Source organism: Diadema antillarum, unplaced genomic scaffold (genome assembly GCF_040938485.1).
Source record: "Diadema antillarum isolate AM-2024a unplaced genomic scaffold, OU_Dant_1.0 seq00000388_RagTag, whole genome shotgun sequence".
NCBI classification, from domain to species: domain Eukaryota; kingdom Metazoa; phylum Echinodermata; class Echinoidea; order Diadematoida; family Diadematidae; genus Diadema; species Diadema antillarum.
Window position 1 is genome coordinate 162,306 of NW_027271385.1, and position 21,997 is coordinate 184,302.

At 38.2% G+C, this 21,997-nt stretch overlaps 1 protein-coding gene across 1 annotated transcript in view; it reads right to left on the reverse strand.

Moving 5' to 3' along the window:
* Positions 1 to 21,997, reverse strand: part of LOC139731932 (inverted formin-2-like) — a 111,169-nt gene that overhangs the window by 75,196 nt on the left and 13,976 nt on the right. Inside the window, exon 2 of the mRNA XM_071642807.1 lies at positions 16,033 to 16,132. The gene's annotated coding sequence lies outside the window, so the exon portion shown is untranslated. The remainder of the gene's footprint in view (positions 1 to 16,032; positions 16,133 to 21,997) is intronic.

Here is a 21,997-nt window from a genome sequence, read left to right on the forward strand (position 1 = left end):
GAAATGAGTGGAATAAAGTAGGTACGGCTTACATGTACACAAAATATCATAGAATATGCTAGCAGGTCCATGCTCTCATTAACAGATGCGACTTGAGGGCACTGTGTGGGAAGTGAACATGATTGCCTATTACATTTCATCGGCCATACGGTAACTTTATCATCAAATACACACATTTAAGACAGACAACATTAAATAAAGGTGTGGGTCTTATAGGAAGTTTGCATGGATCTAGAGTGATATAAATACGCAAGAATCTAATTTGCATATAACTGTTGCCTCTGTGGGAAGGAAATTCGTAACAAAAACCAGTCCCTGATATACTACCGAACGCAAAGCAAGCGGAGGTCATGCATAAAATAAAAACATTTGTGCCTCATGTACTCTGATAGTAACATTACAGGGCCTTGATGCGTATAACAGTGCAGGAAAGACAGAGGATCGGCCTTTAGGCCTGGACCGTATAGGACCTCGTCCTGCTTACAAACGCTTTCCCATCAAAAGAGGATTATATGACGTGAACAGCAAGGCGCTAACAATGGTGCAGTGAACATAATAGATACTAAACGGATCAAGTATACCAGCGAAAAAGGGGTTAAAGATAGTATCTCTCGGGCATTCTTTCACGCAGCATTAACGATTCGGGCTAAAGCCACACATTAATCGAGTTGGAAGTTTACAATCCAAGGGTTAAGGGCTTCCTTCGGAGCATGCTGATTCTGAGAAGAGGAGGCTATCGCATTATTATTTACACATAATAATGTATCTGATCAAGACATCGCCGTGCAAAACCCGAATGTGGATAAACTCATACCGCTTGTGATGAATGATCTTGTAATACTCGCACACAAACAAACAAACCCACACAAACATACGCACACACACACTTAGTATGCAACATCATTACATTTATATAAGCACAATGTGTAAAACTCTTATAAATTATTAAGTTGATCAGTAGAACACGTCAAGATAATGGTATGCTACTTGTTTTCCTTTTAATTCACTTCAAATTGTTATCAAAATTTACAGAGACATTCCTCTGTCACTTAGGCTATCTCATTTTGTATATCATTATCATTGGGTGCACGGAAAAAGACTCCAAAATTGTCATTTTCATTATGAAGTCATAGAATACCATTGAACACACACACACACACACAACAAACCATAATCTAAGGTTAATCTTAATTCTTAAGATCCATTTTAATTATTCGTGAAACGACAGCACCCCGTTCTCCCACGATAATAGCACGACAAAAAAAAAAAATGCAAGCGTGAACCACTCACTTACCTGCAGCTCACCGTGAACGTCGTTACAGGTGTCGACTGCTCCAATGAACTACCATTAGGCCTATAACGGAGTATGCCATCTCCATCGGTTCATTTTACTCTGCTCGCTCATTACCTTTGGATATCAGAGCTGATAGGCGTCATAAATCCAGACATTGGATTTCCATGGTAAACCGCACGCTCTGACTACTTTTGTTTGCACCCTCCGCTTTTATGTCCTATTTATTGTGATCCGCTATGTTTACTACAGATTACAACTAACAATTTAGTATCCGTGTAGTCACACGGTAAAACGCAATTGCTTCTGTTTCTGTTACTTTTTTTTCTAGTGTGCACATACCCGTATTGTGCCTTCTTTCGGATGTTGTGTAAACAATGGCAGTATTTAAACTTCGGGAACTGTTATGCATATTTGGAATTTACGGTCTATTTCCTAATCAGTTACGTCGGCAAGACGAGGTATGTGCGAATGCAATGAGCCATTCAATTTCCGTCAAGAATTAATGGATCTCCGACGTGCATTCCCACTGACGCCTATAAACTATTTTGATAAAACCATTGCAGTAATGAGTCAAGATACAATACAATAATACAAGACAGAATACCTTCTTCAATCCCTCATCAGCTCGTTGGCTGTTCCTATAACAGCAAAGCCTCTACTCCATGCTCATGGAGCTCGTCTGAGCCTTTTCCTTGATCCCTACGGTATGCCTGGCACATTAAAAAACCCATACGTATGATAGGCGAGATTACTGCAGTGAGATAAACGTAACAGATTGCTAAGTTAGGCAAGTTTGAATAGTATGTCAATAAAGGTTTATAATGAAAAATTTTGAATGTCCTTAATCATTTAACCCGATGCATATTATTTTATGGACATTGATACCGCATGGCTGATATCAGTATCAGTATCATGGAAGATATCAGTATAATTGATCATGACCACATACTGTTTGATGCGCCATCGTAGGCCATACAGTTCGGAGTCAATGAGTTAACATGACATTGTATGGATATTTGAAGAAAAAAAAATGATGGTCTGGCGACTAAACATCATCACTTTCGCAACTGATCTTATGTAATTCCCTTTGCGAGAACAGTCATGAGTTTTGAATTTTCCCACAAGTCAGGACTCTTTACAATATTCCATGTATACATATTATCGTGACAGCGTTAAGCCTTCACATTTCAGAAAAGAAACACATTAATTTCTTCCTTGAAATCTGAAAAAAAGGAAAACAAAAATGTCTATGTTGTGGAATGAACCTACGCTGTATGTCCATGATAGTGGTCTTTCCATTTAACAGTGGTGATTATTGCGCATGTATAATAGCCATGTGGCTGTGATTATCGTGTTTGATATCCCCTTATAAAGACTAATGCCGTTCAAGTATTACTGACACGCATGCTGTCATTGCTATTTTCCTCACATTTCGCTGTATGCTCATTTTTTTTTCACCAAAAGCGTCAAAACTTTTTTCTTTCAAGAGTACATTCCCTTTAAAAATTTGGATGAGTACAGTTTTTGACGAAAGGCAGTCATGAATGAAAGTCCGTTTTCTCTCATTGTGGTGGGTGAGAGCAATTCAAACAAGGTGGTGGGCGCAGACTATTAGTGCTAACACGATTTGTTTAACTGTGAAATCAAACATTACTGAAACAGACTGAAAAAGTGTATACATACTTTCTTCCCACTTATCAAATACTTTTATAGCCAATTCGCACGTTTTATTAGGTTAATGTTGCGGAGGTGTATAAGTGGTTAAGGGTTTGAGGTCGAATGGTAAAATATTGGTGGCTATCGGGGCTTTTGCGTTTATACAATAATGAATCTTGTAACTATGCCCCTGATAAAGAAAATGATTGCGTTTTTCCTAATGTCACTTATGCCCCAAATACACGTACAAAATCTTAATGTACTACAGTAAATCATGACATGAAATTGCACTGAAAGGGATAAACCATCTGTTAGGGCCTGACTGTTTTGTAATGATTACGTGTTTCCGAAATACGGTGAGTTTTCTGTCAAACTGCGTAGCACACTCACAAGGATATTAGAGAGGTAAAAAAAAAGCAATGTGAAGGTCATAGGCCCACCAAATAACTATTACGTAGTTTGATAATCAGAACTGATATTTAGCATGCTTTGTATGGCGATGCAAAGAAATAGGTTTGACAGAATTATTGTTCCCTTATGCATTAATTCCCATCCCTTTACTCACCGCTATTATACTTTTGCATGTTATTCAAGGAACTCGTGCGCCCAATGAAGTCCCTTGTTGCGTATCATTCTGGATATAATATATTCACAGGGCATTTTACTTCGGTCTGATGTCACAGTATGGGGGTCCGACGTGACGGAGAGTGAGTTCGCCAATGACCCGTTGAATCAGTGGTGTTCCAGCTGCCAATATTTGCGAGTTACGGCCAAATTTATCTCACACAAGGGGAAGGGCATTCTTCATTGTGAAGGATGGTGCTTCCAACGCGATCCTGTGGTCATGTCCATTCACAAGATCTAAAGATGGGCAGTGGTCACGCTTTATATATATTTATACACACACACACATACACAAACACACACACACATACACACACACACATATATATATACATGTATATATGTATATATATATATATATATATATATATATATACATATATATATGAATAACATTTTCGCTTTGTTGTCGCCTTTGTCGTTTTGTGACACTCTATGAAACCAATGATTATGGTGACGTTTTGTTACGTTGGTATTTATGCCAAAAATAACTCTATGACGTGTTTCAGCATTAGTATAATATGTTGTCACTATAATAGACATTTATTGTGACGTATACTTTGCAAATTCTTGCATGACGCTAATTCCTAGAGAGTAGTGCTGTTAGGAAAATTTCTATGAAATATAATTACTTAATTCTAAAGCGGTTTGTATCATTACAGGAAGCAACAAGAGGTCCTCTTTTTGCTTTGTTTTGATTTTAGGATGCTTTAATGGCAGTGCAGGGTATATATGGAGGAAATGAATTAAAGGAAAACTTTGTGCAGGAAACATTACAATGAAAAAACAAACCCCAAGAAGATGAGAACTGTAACTCCTCGGTTATATACGGAGGGGGGGGGGGGGGGGGGGGGGTGGCGAGCTCTTTCTCGGTTCTGGCATATAAGGGTTAAGGGGTATCACGCTCGTTGCCTGACGACAATTTGATCATAGCAACAAAACAGTCGAGGCATAACATGAAGTGAAAGAAAGGATTCAATCGAATTCATTAAATCGTGTTCAAATCTTTTTCCCCACTGGTGCTCTCCCACGTCTTTGCAAGAACTCATTCAATTGACCTGTTTCTCAATTTTGTTATGCAGTGTGCAGTGCCTGAAAAAGTGAGGGGATTCAGTTGTACAGCTCGGTGCCTTACCTGTTTGTATCATCCTAAAATTCACAATCCTTCTTCTCCTTCTATACTAAAAAAAAAAAAGCACATTCCTTTTCACTCATTGTTTGCCTTGTATTTTTGCTTCACTTCATGTTAGAAGTACATACATGTACCCATTCGCACCTCGTGGAGCAGTGGAGCTGTGGAGCGGTGGAGCTACACAGCTCATGAATATCAATGAGCTGAATTTATGAATATGTATGACTATGTATTTATGTACATATACATGAATCATGTATAAGTGTGAGATATAATAGCCTGTGAATGAGTGTGGCAATAGCAACAATGAATTGTGGAGCTCTAAGATGACCTAGCATGTGAATATCAATGAGCTTAATTTATGAATATTAGTGTATGATTATGCAATTATGTAAATATATATGACTTATGTTTGAACGTGTGGAGCTGTGGAGAGTGGTATGATTTTGCACGATGTGTAATGAAAGTGTAGAGGATATCAGCATATGCAAAGATTATAACGTATAGCCCGGAGATGATTAGCGTGTCAATGGGCGTGACAGTAACGTATGGGATTAAGCAGTTTTGATAGTGAATTGTGGAGCTATGGAGAGTTAGACATTTTTGCTGTTATCGTTGTTGAAATGGATTACATGGCTATAGTGTGGAGTGTATGTTCTCATGGAGTCGTAGGCCTATATACTTTTGCACGATGATACGAATGGTTGATACGAATAGTTAAAAGCGTATATGACAGTAACGTGTGTAGAATTAATCATATGCTGTATACTAATGCATAACTGCTTACATCTCGAAACATAATTGTATAGCTTACGGTCGTGTGGTTTGATATTTTTGGAAAGAGAGAGATAGAGAGAACGAGAGGAAGAGAGAAAATTGTACAAGGTACAAGTACAAGCTTGTATGCATAAAAGAAAACACTGCGATGTAAAATGCTGTTGTGAAATGATTTTATCTTTTTGTACATCAAAAGGTTTCACTATGTGTTACACGATATCACAAGATACGCTGTTATAAGCTATAGAAGCGACGTGCGATTTCCCCTGTAGAAGAGCAAGAGATGTACATTGTATCGTGAACATGGGAAATATCGAAACGTAGATTATACCAACCACTGTTTACTTTCTTGGGTTTTTTTTTTCTTGTGTACTCTGTTTTCAAGTTCTTAAATTTTCGTATCTTCCAAAAGTGCCACATAGGGATACATTTCCACACCATACATATAGGATTTTTTGGTTTCGTGTAAAATGCCGCGACCATGACAGAAAACTAACACGTCTTATAGTCGTATCTACGAGCTCTCGTTCATGCATCATATTGTATTATATACATCACCTTGGAACTCTATTGCTCATTGGGTACTCGATCATTATCTTACGATCAACTTGCTTACTCATTTACACATAATTATGCCTGTAATGATATCACATTTCCGTATTATCGTGCTAAAACATACGACTCCACAATTATCGTACAAAACATTACAATATGTTGCTTTGCACTTGTAAATAATGCAAATGAGTTTGTGTGTCTACCTGTTTGCTTTTCCAACATTGTGTAGAAAACTGACTTAAATCTCTTTAACAATTTAAAGGGAACCCAAACCCAAAGAGCAATGTGGATCGAGTAAAAGCAGTAACATTAGTAGAACACATCAGTGAAAGTTTGAGGAAAATCGGACAATCGATGCAAAAGTTATGAATTTCTAAAGTTTTGGTGCTGGAACCGCTGGATGAGGAGACTACTAGAGGTTATGACGTATGAGTGGACAATAATAATAAAGAAAATATAAAAGGAATTCCACAAAAATTCACTTTTCTAGCAAAATGAAAGAGTACTTGACTAACCGCTCTTAGAAAGCAGGGGGAATAAGTGCTACCCCTAACATATGTCAGTATCAAGTTGATGGAATATGTAATTTTCATGAAAAATGAATTTTCATTGAATTCCCTTTATATTTTCTTTATATCGTAGTCCACTCATACGTCATAACCTCTAGTAGTCTCCTTACCCAGCAGTTCCAACACCAAAACTTTAAAAATTCATAACTTTTGCATCGATTGCCCAATTTTCCTCAAACTTTCACTGATGTGTTCTATTAATATTACTGCTTTCACTCAATCCACATTGCTATTTGGGTTTACGTTCCCTTTAATACGACGAAATGATGAAATGATGAAACGACGAAATGATTACACGATGGAACGATGAAAGGATGAGAATAGAAATATTACTGTCCTCGTTCATTCTCACTTTGGATGCCAAGTACTCACACCGTAATGATATTACGTCATGCAAAGTCATATAAGATTTCCATGATACTGCAAACGCGCACAACTCCACCACACCATAAACTCCACATAGACCCTGAAGTTCATATCGATACGATGTCATGTCATGGACATTCATACATCATACAGCAACTATGGAACTCCACTGTTCCACGACTCCGCTATTCGGCGGGTACGTGATCATTATTTTATGATCCTACATCGTGTTTACACATAATAACGTAATGATATCAAATTTCCGTATGTATTATCATGCAAATATGCGACTCTACGGGTACATGTATATACCCATTCGCACCTCGTACAACACATTCTTAAACAAAATTGATGAATAAATAAACGGCGACATAATAGCCGCGATACGTCACAGTTTGTGTTGATGTTTATTTCAACATTATTATAATACTACTCATGTTCATGGTAAAAAAAAAAAGAGAAATAAGAGCATGCTCATATAGACAAGCTGTGATTTTTGCATAAAAATGAGTGGAAATGTAATATACAACATTCATTTTCTTTGTCTATTGGCATCAACGCCCCATCTACTCCTCTCTTTTCTTCTTTTTTTTTGTTTGGTTACCTTTCCTTTTTATGTTTCTTTTACTGCAGCATTGTGTCCTTCTTCTTCCTGTCCTTCTTCCTCTTCTTCTTCTTCTTTTTATTCCTTTTCTATCTCTCGTTACCCTCTAAAATCACTTCTTCAACAATCCCTAATAACACGAATTATATTAATTTCTTTTACTATATCGTTCACAACTTGCCACAAGAATTTTTTGTACCGATCTCATTGTCATTGTTTCCCAATCGTCACAATTTATTCATTATTACCACCAGCAATGATGTCAGTATGAATATGATCATTTACGGTTAAGTAGAATCATCTGAGTGCACTTTCTTACAATAATCAGCATTGATGCCATCTTCTCGTGCGATGTCTGTAATGCGTTTGGTTTGAAGCAACTTATGGAGATATAATGTGTAGTTTGAGCGAGTTGTAATTAATATAACAAATGACATTACGAACCGGGATTACGAAGTCGCTCATTATACGATGGGCAAGTCATGCAACTGGCTTTATCCTATTGCCTATCCATTTCTCTTTGTATCATTCACTCCATCTCTCTCTCTCTCTCTCTCTCTCTCTCTTTCTCTCCTCTCTTTCTCCCTTCCCATCTCTCTTATTATTCTATTCATCTAATGCTAGTTTTGGAGGATGATAAGGGGTATCGTCAATATTGTTTTCGCATTATCTGCGTTGTCAGTACTATGCAAGTTGCCATTTTTTTCTTCGTGGCAGCTCTATGTAGAGTCAAAACCTCTTCCTTCTCTATTGTTTTGTTGTGGGCATCGTCGCACTGGAATCCTCGCCTGTCACGGGCTATATCCACCGGGGGACCATGATATTATGTCGACCCCCAGATGGTCATGCCCACTGAGCGAGAACCCAATGAAAAGAATGAATAATTCTTCATGTGCTTGACGTGCAGAGGTGATATCTCGCATTATTTTTGAGGCTCGTAAATAAGGAATTTATGATGATGATGATGGTAGTAGTAGTATAATAATAATAATAATAACAATAGTAATAATGATAGTAATAGAAATGATAATGATAATTATTATTATTAGTAGCAGTAGTATTACCATTATTATTATTATTAGTAGTAGTAGTATCATCATTATTATCATTATTACAACAACTACTACTACTATTACTATTGAAAGATCAATACCCTCAATCAGCAGCTTTCTAATTCAACGTGCACAAGAAATTGTGGACAGGGTAGTATACACTTTCAATTTCATGTTATGAATCACATGGGAAAAAGTTTTACGCCATAACTTGTTGTGATATGAGCTAGCGCTCCGATAAACACACGAGGTGAAATTACAGCAAGATGCCCATTTGATTTATGAGAGAGCCACAATGATAATGACTTTGCTCTATTTTAAAGTTTACGCGCGAATATTATCGATAACTGGATTTTTACAAGTTTCTTCTTGGTGTCCATTCTCTGATTATCATTGTCATGAGTAGATCTTTTGTGATTACTATAACCTCTGCTATTGTTATTACTTTTGTTGTTGGTGGTGGATGATGATAGACAAAGCAAACTGTTAAAGGGAAGATAAACCCCAAGAGCAATGTAGATTGAGTGAAAGCAGCAACATTAGTAGAACACATCAGTGAAAGTTTGAAGAAAATCGGACAATCGATGCAAAAGTTATGAATTTTTAAAGTTTTGGTGTTGGAACCGCTGGACGAGGAGACTACTAGAGGTTATGACGTATGAGTGGACAACAATACCAAGAAAATATAAAGAAAATTCTACAAAAATCAATTTTTCATGAAAATTACAAATTCCATCAACTTGATATTGACATTATGTTAAGGGTAGCAATTATTTCCCCTGCTTTCTGAAAGCGGTTGGTCCATTGCTCTTTCATAATTCTAGAAAAGTGAATTTTTGTTGAATTTCCTTTATATTTTCTTTGTATTGTTGTCCACTCATACGTCATATTAGTAGTCTCCTAATCCAGCGGTTCCAACACCAAAACTTTAAAAATTCATAACTTTTGCATCGATTGTCCAATTTTCCTCAAACTTTCACCGATGCGTTCTACTAATGTTGCTGCTTTCACTCAATCCACATTGCTCTTTGGGTTTACCTTCCCTTTAAGATTCATGTCCTCTTCAATTCACGTCACTAAATACAGCAGCACGGAAAGCTTTCCAGAAAATTGGGGAAAAACTTCTGTCTTGGGTTCATTGTCGAGGATTGAGTGCAGCTGTTTATGTTCGTGTTAGTGTGTTGGATGTGTGTGTATGTGTGCGTCTGTGACTGTTTGCGCGTCTGTCTGCGTGTCTCTGTGTTATGTGTCTGTCTTTGTATAGTCATTGTTAGTGATTGTAAGGTTTTTGATGCACATCCTGTTCCATATCCGTCAACCTTATCGCAAACCACAGAATGTGCACTTCCGTTGAGGGTTAAAAAAACACACACAACAAATTCAATTACTCTCTTTCTGTCACACATTTTGACATTTCGAGTAATTTCATTGGATATAGGGAAAGTCCCTCGCCCGACAGTAATTCCTGGTTCAATGTTTGTATCCGTTGCATCCGGCCTGTGTTTGGGTGACATCGGTGAATTGGTGACAATAAAGGAGGAATTTCATGCTTTTTGAATCCTACACTTCTAGCCTACGAAAATAAGACTAAGATTACGATTATGAAGTTTAGATTGATAACGTTGAGAAGTTTCTTTGGCTTTTATATGCATCGCCATGAACAGAAGATACGCTTACATCGATGACATGATTGTTCATGGTGTCGTAAATACGTGTTTAGTGCATCTGCCTTCGATATGTTATTGTGTAAAGCAGGCAGATATTCGTCGTTCCACGAGCTTCTCTGCGATCTAAATTCAAGAACTTTGTTACCAGATCTATTCCGAAAATGAACTGCTTTATGCCCTCTTCTGCTCTTTATGTATAAAACTGCATCGAATCAAAACAATTGTAAATCCATTAATGATGGATTATACTTATTGTTGATAGACATTGTTTTTTCCTAAAAATTACGCAGTTGCTTTAAAAATTAGAAAAGAAAGGGTAAGCAAGCTTCATTTATAAGGTAAACCAAGTCTATTTGTATCGTCAAGGTCTTGCTTCTTTTGGATTCATTCATTTTGTATGTCTCGTCTCTTAACCGACTTTGTCAGGGCCTTGTTTGAAACACATTTTGCTCACCCCCCCCCCCATATTTTTTTTCTGACTAGCGTGATTCAGTAATTACAAATTCATTTTGATCCACATATAACGGTGATCATGTACAGATGTGTGAAGTCGTTTAATCTGTGTTGAGAAATCCGCAGTTTCCTCACCAAAAAAAAAAAAAAACAAACGTTCAGTTGACATTTCGCTGTGCACAACTATCATACTTCCTCGTATTGGTCAGAGACTAAAAAGTGGTGCAACTTTAGACTGATAATATGGTACATCCTAACATGCATGTCAAGTGCTCATTCGTTTGGGTATATGGTTAAGCATTTAATGTTTGCCCGAGTATAGCTATTGCCGTTTGAGTCTGAATTTCCTGGTAAAAACTAACAAGTACTACTTCTTTGCTACGGTTTTGCTCATATCCAACTTTGAAAATATGACGAAACGCTGCCAGCCAATAGGTTACTCTAGATCGGTATGTCGACATCTTCTGTAGATTACATATAGTGATATATCATTTATATTTTTGTTTCTTCGCTAAGAAATCTGTAGTCGCGTTTATTTGTGCAAACCATTCGCAATTCTACAAAATGACGTTAACATCACTATTCTTTTGTACATTTTACAATCATCGTATTGTTGCCACGACATTAATTAACGCAAAACTAACGGACATGTAAAGGAAAACGTTAAAGCTGCCGTATTATCAAACTCTGTAGAGGTTTGTTAAACAGGAAACTGATTCCACTAGACATTCTGCACGTATTAGCTATAAACATTTGATGATATTACATCAGAAAAAGGCGATGTCATATTTGTTCACTTCGGAGTGTCGTAAACATAACTGTCCTAAGAAACAAAGCACGACAACCTTACCGTGAACAGTTAACGCAGGACGAGACACCTACTGGGTGTATGACAAAGCTTGAACTCGCACCTGTATTAACTGGGCGACAACCGAGGAAGTAACATGAGTGAGGTAACACAAGTGAAATTCCGCTCAGTTTGAACTCCTGAATCTAGCAGGCGTCCTCTAGAATCCCTCAGGAACATTTTGGAACAGTTACGGTGTCGCGCTAAGCAAGTTAAGTGCCTATTTGAACTGGTCTTCAATTACCCGGCGGCGAATACCCGACACCGAGCCGATGCTTTATGAGAACTGGCAGCCTCACTTCACATCGAAAATGTCAGCGCTTTTTTTTTCATTCTTTTCGTTGGTGCTGTTACAACTATATGCCATGCACTGTACCGACCTGACATTGCCCGTTAGGAGAATAGAGCAGAATTTTAGTCCCTCTCTCTGTTACTTAGCATTCAGGTCTGTTGGAAGATTAAAGAAGTTTTTTTTTTTAAGAGTTCAAAGAAAGCACACGACTCGCTTAAAGGACGAAATTCCCTGTTTTCAGTATTTGTTATCTTCAGCTTTTGCTAAACATATCATTACACAGTTTGTATTCAAAAGGCTTGAATATAATTATGCGAAATGTGACAATTTTAGGACAAGAATTGACCTATAGGGATGACTTTAGGACGCACCTTTGTTGGAATGGTAAGGTACCCCCCCCCCCCTTTCTCTCTATCTATATCTATCTATCTTCTACCTCTGAATAGAGCACAGGTTCCATTCCATCTCCCCAGAATTACACACACTTCAGACACAAACACACATAACACCTAAGAGCACAATGCAGTGCGTGAAATGTGAACAGGGTTGGATGCTCTAGTGATAGTCTTAACAAGTGCTGACGGACAGGGGGTCGAGGCTGCAAATCGAGTTCGTGCAATCAATGAATGAAGCTCTCCGTGTATCAACACCATACAAATCATTGATTGCATTTGACCCCATTTCCCCCTCCTTCCTCTTCTTAAATCGACCCCTCACTTTCTCAGTGTGTGCTCCCTTCACTTTCTCTTTTGGTATCTGCTCGATCACCGCCGTGCCGCCATCGACGCCGAGATGACAGCAGCCAAAACAACGACACGGTGTTCGTCTTGGTATTCTTCTGGCCTTTCCATGACCTTTCGGAGGGTACCTCTCTGTTCGAAGCCCAGTCTTATAACGCTTGATATATGCAAATTTACGTCCTGATTTCTGCCTTCTTCTTTGTTTGATCCGTTCTCACTATGCTTTTTTTTCCTCCCCAGGAAAATGCGGCTGTGCAAACACGTGCATCTCCTTTCTCCCAGCCACCTTGTTTCCTAGGTCTTTTTTCTTTCTTTCGACTCATTCAATATAGATAGCACAGCTGACCGCAGTGACACCTTTAAAGGCATTATTCATTATTTGCAGATGAAACAAAAACCCAGTTTACGTGCTTCAAAACAGTTCTAAAATGTGAGTTAGGGATAGAAATATCAAATGTAAAACTGTTAATCAGTGTAATCAACGTTAAGTATTGTTAAGTATATGCAAAATGTGAACTATAGTTATAATAAAATTATTTCTAGAACGAACCAGCTACAGTTATGAGAAAAACGGTGATATCTCCTTATATTTTAGGCTTCATTGCCAAATATGGCAGGATGTTTTGTGATACAACTGACCTACACATATGCATCAAATGTGACAACTTGAAAATTTTTGAATCACAGCTCCCCAAGGTAAACAGTACCTTTAACCATGCTGCTAAAGACATTACTACGCTGTTTTCTCCCTGTCTTGTGAGCAACTTTACCCTCAATATGAACGGACAGAGTTGTCCGAAACGCATCAAGGAGAAAGAGGGTATTCGTTCATAAGTGTCGATCAGTCGTTATTGGGAAGTTGGTCGAAAAAGTGTACAAAAGTTCTAAAAGTTGCTAGAGACCATTAAAGAGGGACTTATAGATTATGACTATAAATTATGATCTCTCTATGAAAACGGTTTCGAACAAAGGCATATTTGGTATAGTAAAATTTTAATCACAAAGTTTTTTATAACCTGAATGAACTCGCGTCTGGTATTTTTTTTTTTTTTTTTGCCACAGTTGACTTCTCTGCGTGAACTGTATATACAGCATACTGGGTTTTGCAAAACATTTTGGATTCGAATCCTGCTATAAAAGCGCGTTCATTTCGGACAACATGCTTTGCCTACTATGTCCCTCAGTGCACCCGTTTATGAATGAAGTACACTTGATAGTTACTTAATTCTTGAGTGATAAAAATGCCTAGGCAGCACTAAATCATTATCATCATCATTGTCAACATTGTTATTGTCATTATTGTTGCTATTGTTTTTAGTAGTTATTGTATTTATCATTCTACTTTTATTATTACTATTATCATCATTGCTATCATTATTATTATTATTTCTACTACTTTTATTATCATAATCATTATCAGCATCATTACCATTACAATCATTATTGTCACTATCATTGTTATTGCCATTATCGTTACTGTCATTATCATTAGTATTACTATCATTATCATATTCATAATCATCATTATCATTCTCTTAACACACAAGGAGGGCTGCACTCAGATCAGACGGATGAGAGCTATAAAAAGGAGCGTGTTTTCAGCATCTGTTTTTTTTTTAATTCTTTTTTATATATCTGTTACATAATATAAAGCCTTGTGACATCATATTTCGGGCTGATCTATTTTAAACCAGTAAGATAATCCGAGTTTGTACCTCAGTTTTGATGTGAAAAAAAAAGACGGGAGCCTGCTTCAATTTTAGAAATTTTTGCTGCTGCTAAAGGTCAATAATTAATCTGATACGTATAAAAATAATTTCATAACAATAGGTAGGCCTACCACTAAATCTGCGGAATCAGATCTGCTGTATCAAATCTGCAGAGTATTAATTACAGACCGTCCCTGGTATTGGATCGAATTGCCTGCCTCAGGGTGTATAGGCGATGACGACATCCGATATCACACACTCGACTCAGCGTGGACTTTGGTCAGTTATAACAGTGGACAGCATCATAATAGTCAATACGGGATATGACAGGTTGTAATAACGAAGTAATCGCTTGCACTCGAGAGTGTCAGCACCACGATAACTACAATAATTGTGCGCCATTGACGGATTCCTTTGTTACATCATAATTGAACAGCCTCAGTCTTCATACCACATTAGCCACCATGTCACCGTGTCAAAGTGTCGTTTTAATAACCTGTGTTTTTTTTTAAAGCAATTGACTTGCAGCAATGTAGTTCATTCAAGGGAATGGAACAATGTGCATGGCTGATACCGTTTGGTTACTTTTGCTATAGTCACATGGGAAGAACCACGAGGGGTCGGCATCATTCGCTGGCTTTCTTGCGTGATTGGGTATATAATAACAGGGGAACCACTTCACCAGGTTAACACCCTGCTCTTTGCGATGCAACAAACTTGACTTCATGTTTAAGTGAACATTAACTGACTATGAGGAGCTTGCGTATAGGATTCCGATCTAAAGAAGATTGGCAAGTTTCAGGAGGGGGTAGTTGCTTACGATAATTCGTGATCTACATCAAAACCAAACCCAAACCAGACAGATGATTTCAATTCTTTTTCTTTCGTGTTGCCACTTTCAACTCTTTTTTTTGTCTGCGTCAAATGATATTATCAAATTCGCAATGAATGGTAATGAGGAGGTGTATAATAGTACCCTTAATTTCCTTAGTCTGTCTCCTATAATAAAAAGAAATTACGTGCACAAACTATTATTTGCAAGCACTGACGTATGTATGACGAAGGATTGAGAATACTTTTAGATTGTTTTTACTATTTGAGACAATTTGTCAGAATGGAAATCCACCATTAGCCTTTTCCATGAATGATCAACATTTTTAGACGAGGAACAAATCTGTATGAATACAAATTTTAAAGACATCCATTACCAGCCATAAAGTTTATCATTCTCGGCGAAAAAAAAAATCACGTCAGCTATATAGCACACCCACGTTTGGAGAGATAGATGAGGAAGTAGGAGGGAGGGAGAGAAAAAAGAAGGAAAGATGAAATAACTGAGAAAGATAGAAAATGAGTGAATGACAGAGCAGAGGAAAGACAATGACAGAGAGAGGGAGACAGATAAAAGAGACAGATAGAGTTAGAAAGAAGGAGGAGGATAAACATACGGTTACTCCACCACATTGTACTGCACACAGTGAAATTACTGATACGGACGTAGCCTTGATTCAACGCGACAATCCAGCCAGTCAGTGTGCTACTAGTATGTACAATGGCTTCACACCTAGCTTCTTGTGGCGCCTTTTTAAGCGTTGTGAAAACAGGCGGTGTTTACCCCCCTGGTTCCAGCTCGGGCTCTTGATGGAGCGAAAGATGGATTGCAAGAGAAGTATAAGCCAGAGAGGGATCTCTTACCTTTCCAGGCAAGAATCCACCGTTAAGAGCCGTCTTCTGGAATCCTTCAAGCTCCTGCGCGTTGTGATACGTCGGTCTTTTCTCCAAGCCTATGTAATCGCTGAGGGAAGAGGAAGACATAAAGAGAAATGAAATAGCTGATGGACCAGGAGGATGCGTTGCCTAGACAACGACTATTAGATGCGGTTGGCGGAAAACAATGAGCTCTTTCCTCCAGATTTTGTCGTTGTTGTTCAGTGCTGTTGGATATGCTTTGTGTGTGTGTGTGTGTGTGTGTGTATGTGTGTGTGCGTGTGCGTGTGCGTGTGCGTGTTTTTTTTTTTTTTTTGTCGCCATAAGAAGGGTTCACCTGAATCTAGTTTCCTACCCATTGCAGAGTGTCAACGAACATGCTGCAAGGAGACACCTGTGTTTGGTTTATTTTGCTTCTACGGCTTTTCTCTTCGTCCATCGCACTCGAATACCGCCTGCTATGGTTGGCCATTTCCATTTTTTGACGCAGCGTCTGTGAGCACTCTCTGGAACTGAATTCACAACAGTCCTTCTTTTTATGATTCAGAGTGCTTCCCATCTTTATATTATCTATTCTTTCGAGATGAAACACACTGTAGTGTCGAATTATTACTTAATTAGATTGATCATTCATCCAGCAGCATCTTAATATAGATTCTCGAAGATTTCTTCAGTGAGTGTCCTTAAGAACAAAATTACCTGAAAGCTATTTTTTCTTCAGTCCTTGACTCCTCATTATAGCTATGAAATTTATATTCTTGCAAAATAATAACGGAGTTGCGAAAGTAACAGTAGCCGAACTCAATGAGACATCATCCTATACACAGGGGATTTATCAGACATGTTACATGCAGACGCATGGTGCTAACACATGGCGTAAGACATGAATCATTATTTCTATTATTCAGTGGTGCGGGACCGGGGGGGGGGGGGGGGGGGAGGGTTAGGTAGCTGGGGATCGAGGGGTGGAAGTAGAAATCATGTTATCTTATTTTCACAACTTTCCTTACGACCAAGTGCATAAAAATCACGTCATTGACATGATGTTCAAGATTCAAAACTCTGAAAGAAAGCAGGGAACTTCCTGGCTGAAAGAGAAAGGGTAATCTTACTCTAGGGAAGGTTTGTTGCAGTCGGATGTGAATTTTTATTGCTGGATGCAGAGTGCTTGGGTAATGAATTACGCCCCTGAAACTCAAAATTCAGTACGTGAGTCGCCGATGTGTGCACTGCCAAGGATGTTGTGAGAGATTGCGATGAAATTAATTGCCTCCTCTCCGGAACAGTCGTTGCAGCCCTAGACACTTGTTTTCAAAAGGAAAGAGTAATGCATTACGACATCCATTTTGTGGTTGCAAGCTAGCTCAATATCAGCATAGCAACATGATTGCTTGAATTATACATGTCTCTTTTTTGTGATCTAACATCATTGAAGAAATGTTTGATTTTTCCTCGGCAGGACACATGAAGAAGTAATTAAACCAGATCATTAGACATGGATATTCCGAAAAGAAATGCGGTCTTTTACAATGCTTCATCAAAGATCAACGTAGTTTACGTGTTGCGAAATTATACGAATACATAATAATTTATATCCATCACAACCTTACACATTTCACAAACTGTGTAAACCATGTGAATCAATACCTGGCACCTGTGACAAACTTGTGAGGCTTCCGAATCTCTGAAGTATACTGCAAATTGGACCGAGGGCTATTAGAGGTTAATGGAGCGTGGGATAATGAAGATCAGTTTTTAATGAACCCAAAATTGGTCACGTGACGATGCTACCCTCCTCTCACTGCCTTTGGGCACAGTGACTTTCTGCTCGCGCGCGGAACCCTCTGTAAGCCGCCTATTAATCTACATGATGCACGCCGGCAATTAATTACTGTACTCTCACTATACAAAAGTTTGAGAATGCCCATTTTAGGCGCTATTTTAATTTAATGCCTTAAAAATGAGTTTACCTTCAGGAAATGTTGTAACTTAATCATGAGAAAAACGCTGCCGTTTTGTATCTTGACTCCGAATGTTAAACCCATAAGACCAACTATTGTTGATGTTTTTCGCTGTATCCATCTCTCTTTCTCTCTCTCTCTCTCTCTCTCCCTTTATTGCTTGTTTCTGAAGAATGACAATTAGAGAGGAATCAAGCGGAGGCTATACTAGTAGATTACGAAAGACATTTCACAAAAAAAAAAAATGCCTGCAGTCACTTTTTTTTAAAAGCAGAAAAAAAAATGACGATAACAGTCAAACAGTACAATAATTATACGCTACTGCTACTGCTACTACTACTACTACTACTACTACTACCACTACTACTACTACCACTACTACCTCTTATAATAGTAAAGATAATGATAATAATAATGACAATATATAACTAGAATCTAGCAACTTCAGACACAATCACATTGAATATGCCCTCTACTATGAGAAAACAGCAACATAACATAGCATAACATTACATGTCTTTGCATGCAAAGTGCTTCTGTTAAGGGCCTTTAAATTGATATCTCACAGAAAATCATCGGGTATGAAAGCTTGGTCCTGTTAAGTAATTGGTTCCGGCAGATGAGCGTGGATTCTCCTGTAAACTCAACCCCTTCTGAAGGTTGGAAAAGTTATCTTTCAATCGGGAGGAACTTCCTAATGAATACTGAATCTTCATGAATAATGAACAATGTTTATTGAAGCAAAAATTAACAACCCCCCCCCCCCTGATTTGGCGGATTTATTCTTTCCGTTCAGACACTGGCATTGACTGAGCAGAAAGTGCTACTCTAAAGATTGTTGAACATCGGCGAAAAGAAATCACGTAAATGGAATATCTACATGGCGCAAGCCTAAAAATTTATGCTAATTTCAGATATTGGATGACAAAAAACCTTGTGAAATATATTGGTTTTAAAACACGAACAGGTAAGAGTCCAAGAGGTACATTTTGAAAATCGAGACTCAAAAGCAAACAAGTACATCGATATCCATTCGTGTGATGAAAACAAAAATGTGAACAAGTCTCAACTACGGCATACATACATACACACACACACACACACACACACACACACACACACACACCACACACACACTCACACACACACACACACACACACACACACACACACACACACACACACACACACAAACACAAACACAAACAGACACAATCAAACCAAAAAAAAAACGATTCGTGTTTTGCTCATGTGTCTTTAACAGCTGCTCGGCGATGATTGTTGTCGTTTTCTGATCCATTTGTTTGTTTGCTTGCTTTGTTTGTTTGTTTTGTTTGTTTGTTTGTTTGTTTGATTGATTGTTGTTTGTTTTTGTAATAATTTGCCGCGCTGTTTTTTTTTTTCGTTTTTTTTTTTTCATAAATTGTTTTCTCTAAGGGCCTAGCCAGATTCCTACTCAAATTAAAATTCCAACTTCGCGATATCGAGAAAGTCGCCTTGGACATCAAATCAAAGGGAGAACCTCAGTCGACAGCGGAAAAAAACCCAAAATATCACTTGCAATACACAAAAGAAAAAACCAGCATGCAATAGCAATTTCGGAGTTGATTGCTTTCGTGCCACGAAATGATAAGCAAGGTTCAAAGTGCTGCAAAGCATCGCATCGACATAAGGAGCAGTAGAAGTATTGGTAGTGACGCTGCAGTCGCTCGTACACATCTCTGAAATGGAATTCGCTTGCCTCCTGATTGTGACATATGACGAATCCATTTCTTGACAACTAGGTCCTCCATCAATCTCAAGTTGTCGTCGAGGAAAGGTGAGCTCCCACGACACGTAGACGTCTATACCATTCATCCAACGTGGTAGGTCTTGCGTCACAATGCCTCTTTGAGAATACAGACTATATCATGGAGACGGGCAGGGGTGTGATGATGATGGTAATGATGGTGGTGGTGGTGGTGGTAGTGGTGATACTGAAGGTGTTGTTGATGAAGGTGATATAATGAAAGTGTTGATGATGATGATTGTGATTATGATGATGATGATGGCGATAATGATGGTAATGGCGATGATGGTGATGATGATAAGGATTGTAGTTGTGACAATCTTATAATAATCGTCATATTGATGACTGCAGTATGTTGATGCTAGTGAAGACAATTGCATGATTTATACTTAATGTATATTCATTTTGTTATCACTACTTATCTACTTCTAGTGACAGAGAGTTCTACCGATATTCGATTAGGTTTCTTATGTTAAGTAATAAAATCAATGCCTGTTGTTCCACCCGGTAAATCTGACATCAAACAAAAGCTATCAGCCTGATATATCTCATATGTGTCCATGGTACTCTTGCTGTCTTTTGAAATACCATTCAAATTTTACGAGTATTTCTCTGAAAGATGACAGTCGTAGATTGGATGAACGTGTTCCTATTGCAAATAAGTTTTCCATAGATTTTCTTCCGTTATCACGAGGAGTTAAGTCGGTTCACCTCCACGAAATGCTTGATTCTCTATACTGTCAAAGTGACATCAGTTTCACGTGACATGTGGTGGTGTAATTGTGTTACAAGACTGGACATCATTCAGACTTCCAAACAGATCATCCCCATCCCACCTCCCCCAGCACACATATACATGCATATCCATCCCGCCTATGAATGATGCTTCGCAAGCATAGATTATCTCCCCCTCCGCGCTACCCCCCCCCCCCCCCTTGCTACCATTCTCTTTGGTACATACCAATACACACAACATCACACACACTCGCACACACACAAGCATACATATTCTTTTTCTTTCTTTCTTTTTTTCTCTCTCCTCATCTATTTCTTTCTTCCACCATCCTTCCCTTCCCCCATACTCTTACCCCTGCACTTGTGTTTACTCAGGAGCACATGGCGTCAATATCAGGCGGTATCGTGTGGTGCTGGATCTCTACATCATGGGTATATCGTCGTGGATTTCAGTGGATGGTACATTGGTATATGCGTTAGATGTGGTATATGTTTCATCTCTCCCATACTTTTTGGGGGTGTGTTTTTTTTTCTCTCTCTTCTTATATTTTTCTTTTGCCTTCTTCATCACTGTCATGTTTTGTCTCGTCTTTGTATCTCAGCCAGTTCGGACCGTCTGACGCAGTTAACGTTACTGCGATTAATAAGAGTCGGCTCTAGCTGCATATAATTCGATAAGAATGTCCACAATGTCATCTATTCATGTCGCTCAGTACATGATGATGCTCCCATGTGATAAATGTCTGGCGCAGATATCAATAATCAAGAACTAGAAATAAGACCTTAAATAAACCTTTAGAGGGCCGCAATAGGCCACGTTGAGAAAAAAAAAATATGGGCACAACAAGCTCACATTGGGAGGTGTAAGACATTAACATCTTTTACTTCAAACTAACGCGGAGTGCTGTTGATAATGATGATAATAATGATAATAACGACAGCATCAAGAAGCAGAAGATGAATGGACAAAAGAATAATGATAGAATAACGTTATCTCAATCCACACACGTATATAAACTTAAAGCTGTGTGTTATATCATTAAGCAAATATCTTAAATGCAATGCATCATAGGCATTATTGACATACGCTTATCCATTTTCTTTCTTTTTACTCAAATCAAGAGGTATAATGTATATGCCAATACGATGCCTCAATACCTTCATAGCACTACACGACTGAACAATTTATCACCTTCCAGTTGCGTCTGCGATGCCACACTTCCCAATGGAGGTAATGCATAACACCTGTTTCCAAGCTATTGCTTTATGATAATTTATGACAAACGAATTATTCATAATAACGCGATACGCTGTCCTGTCAAGCCAAATTTGAAGTGGGTGAGAATTTTAAACAAGTATGAAATATGGAGATGTTGATAACCTTTCTCAATGCAGATTATGCTGTGACATTGTGGATGTAATTTTGTAAGAGTTCAATATACTAACAATTTTCCTTTTTCTGGATATC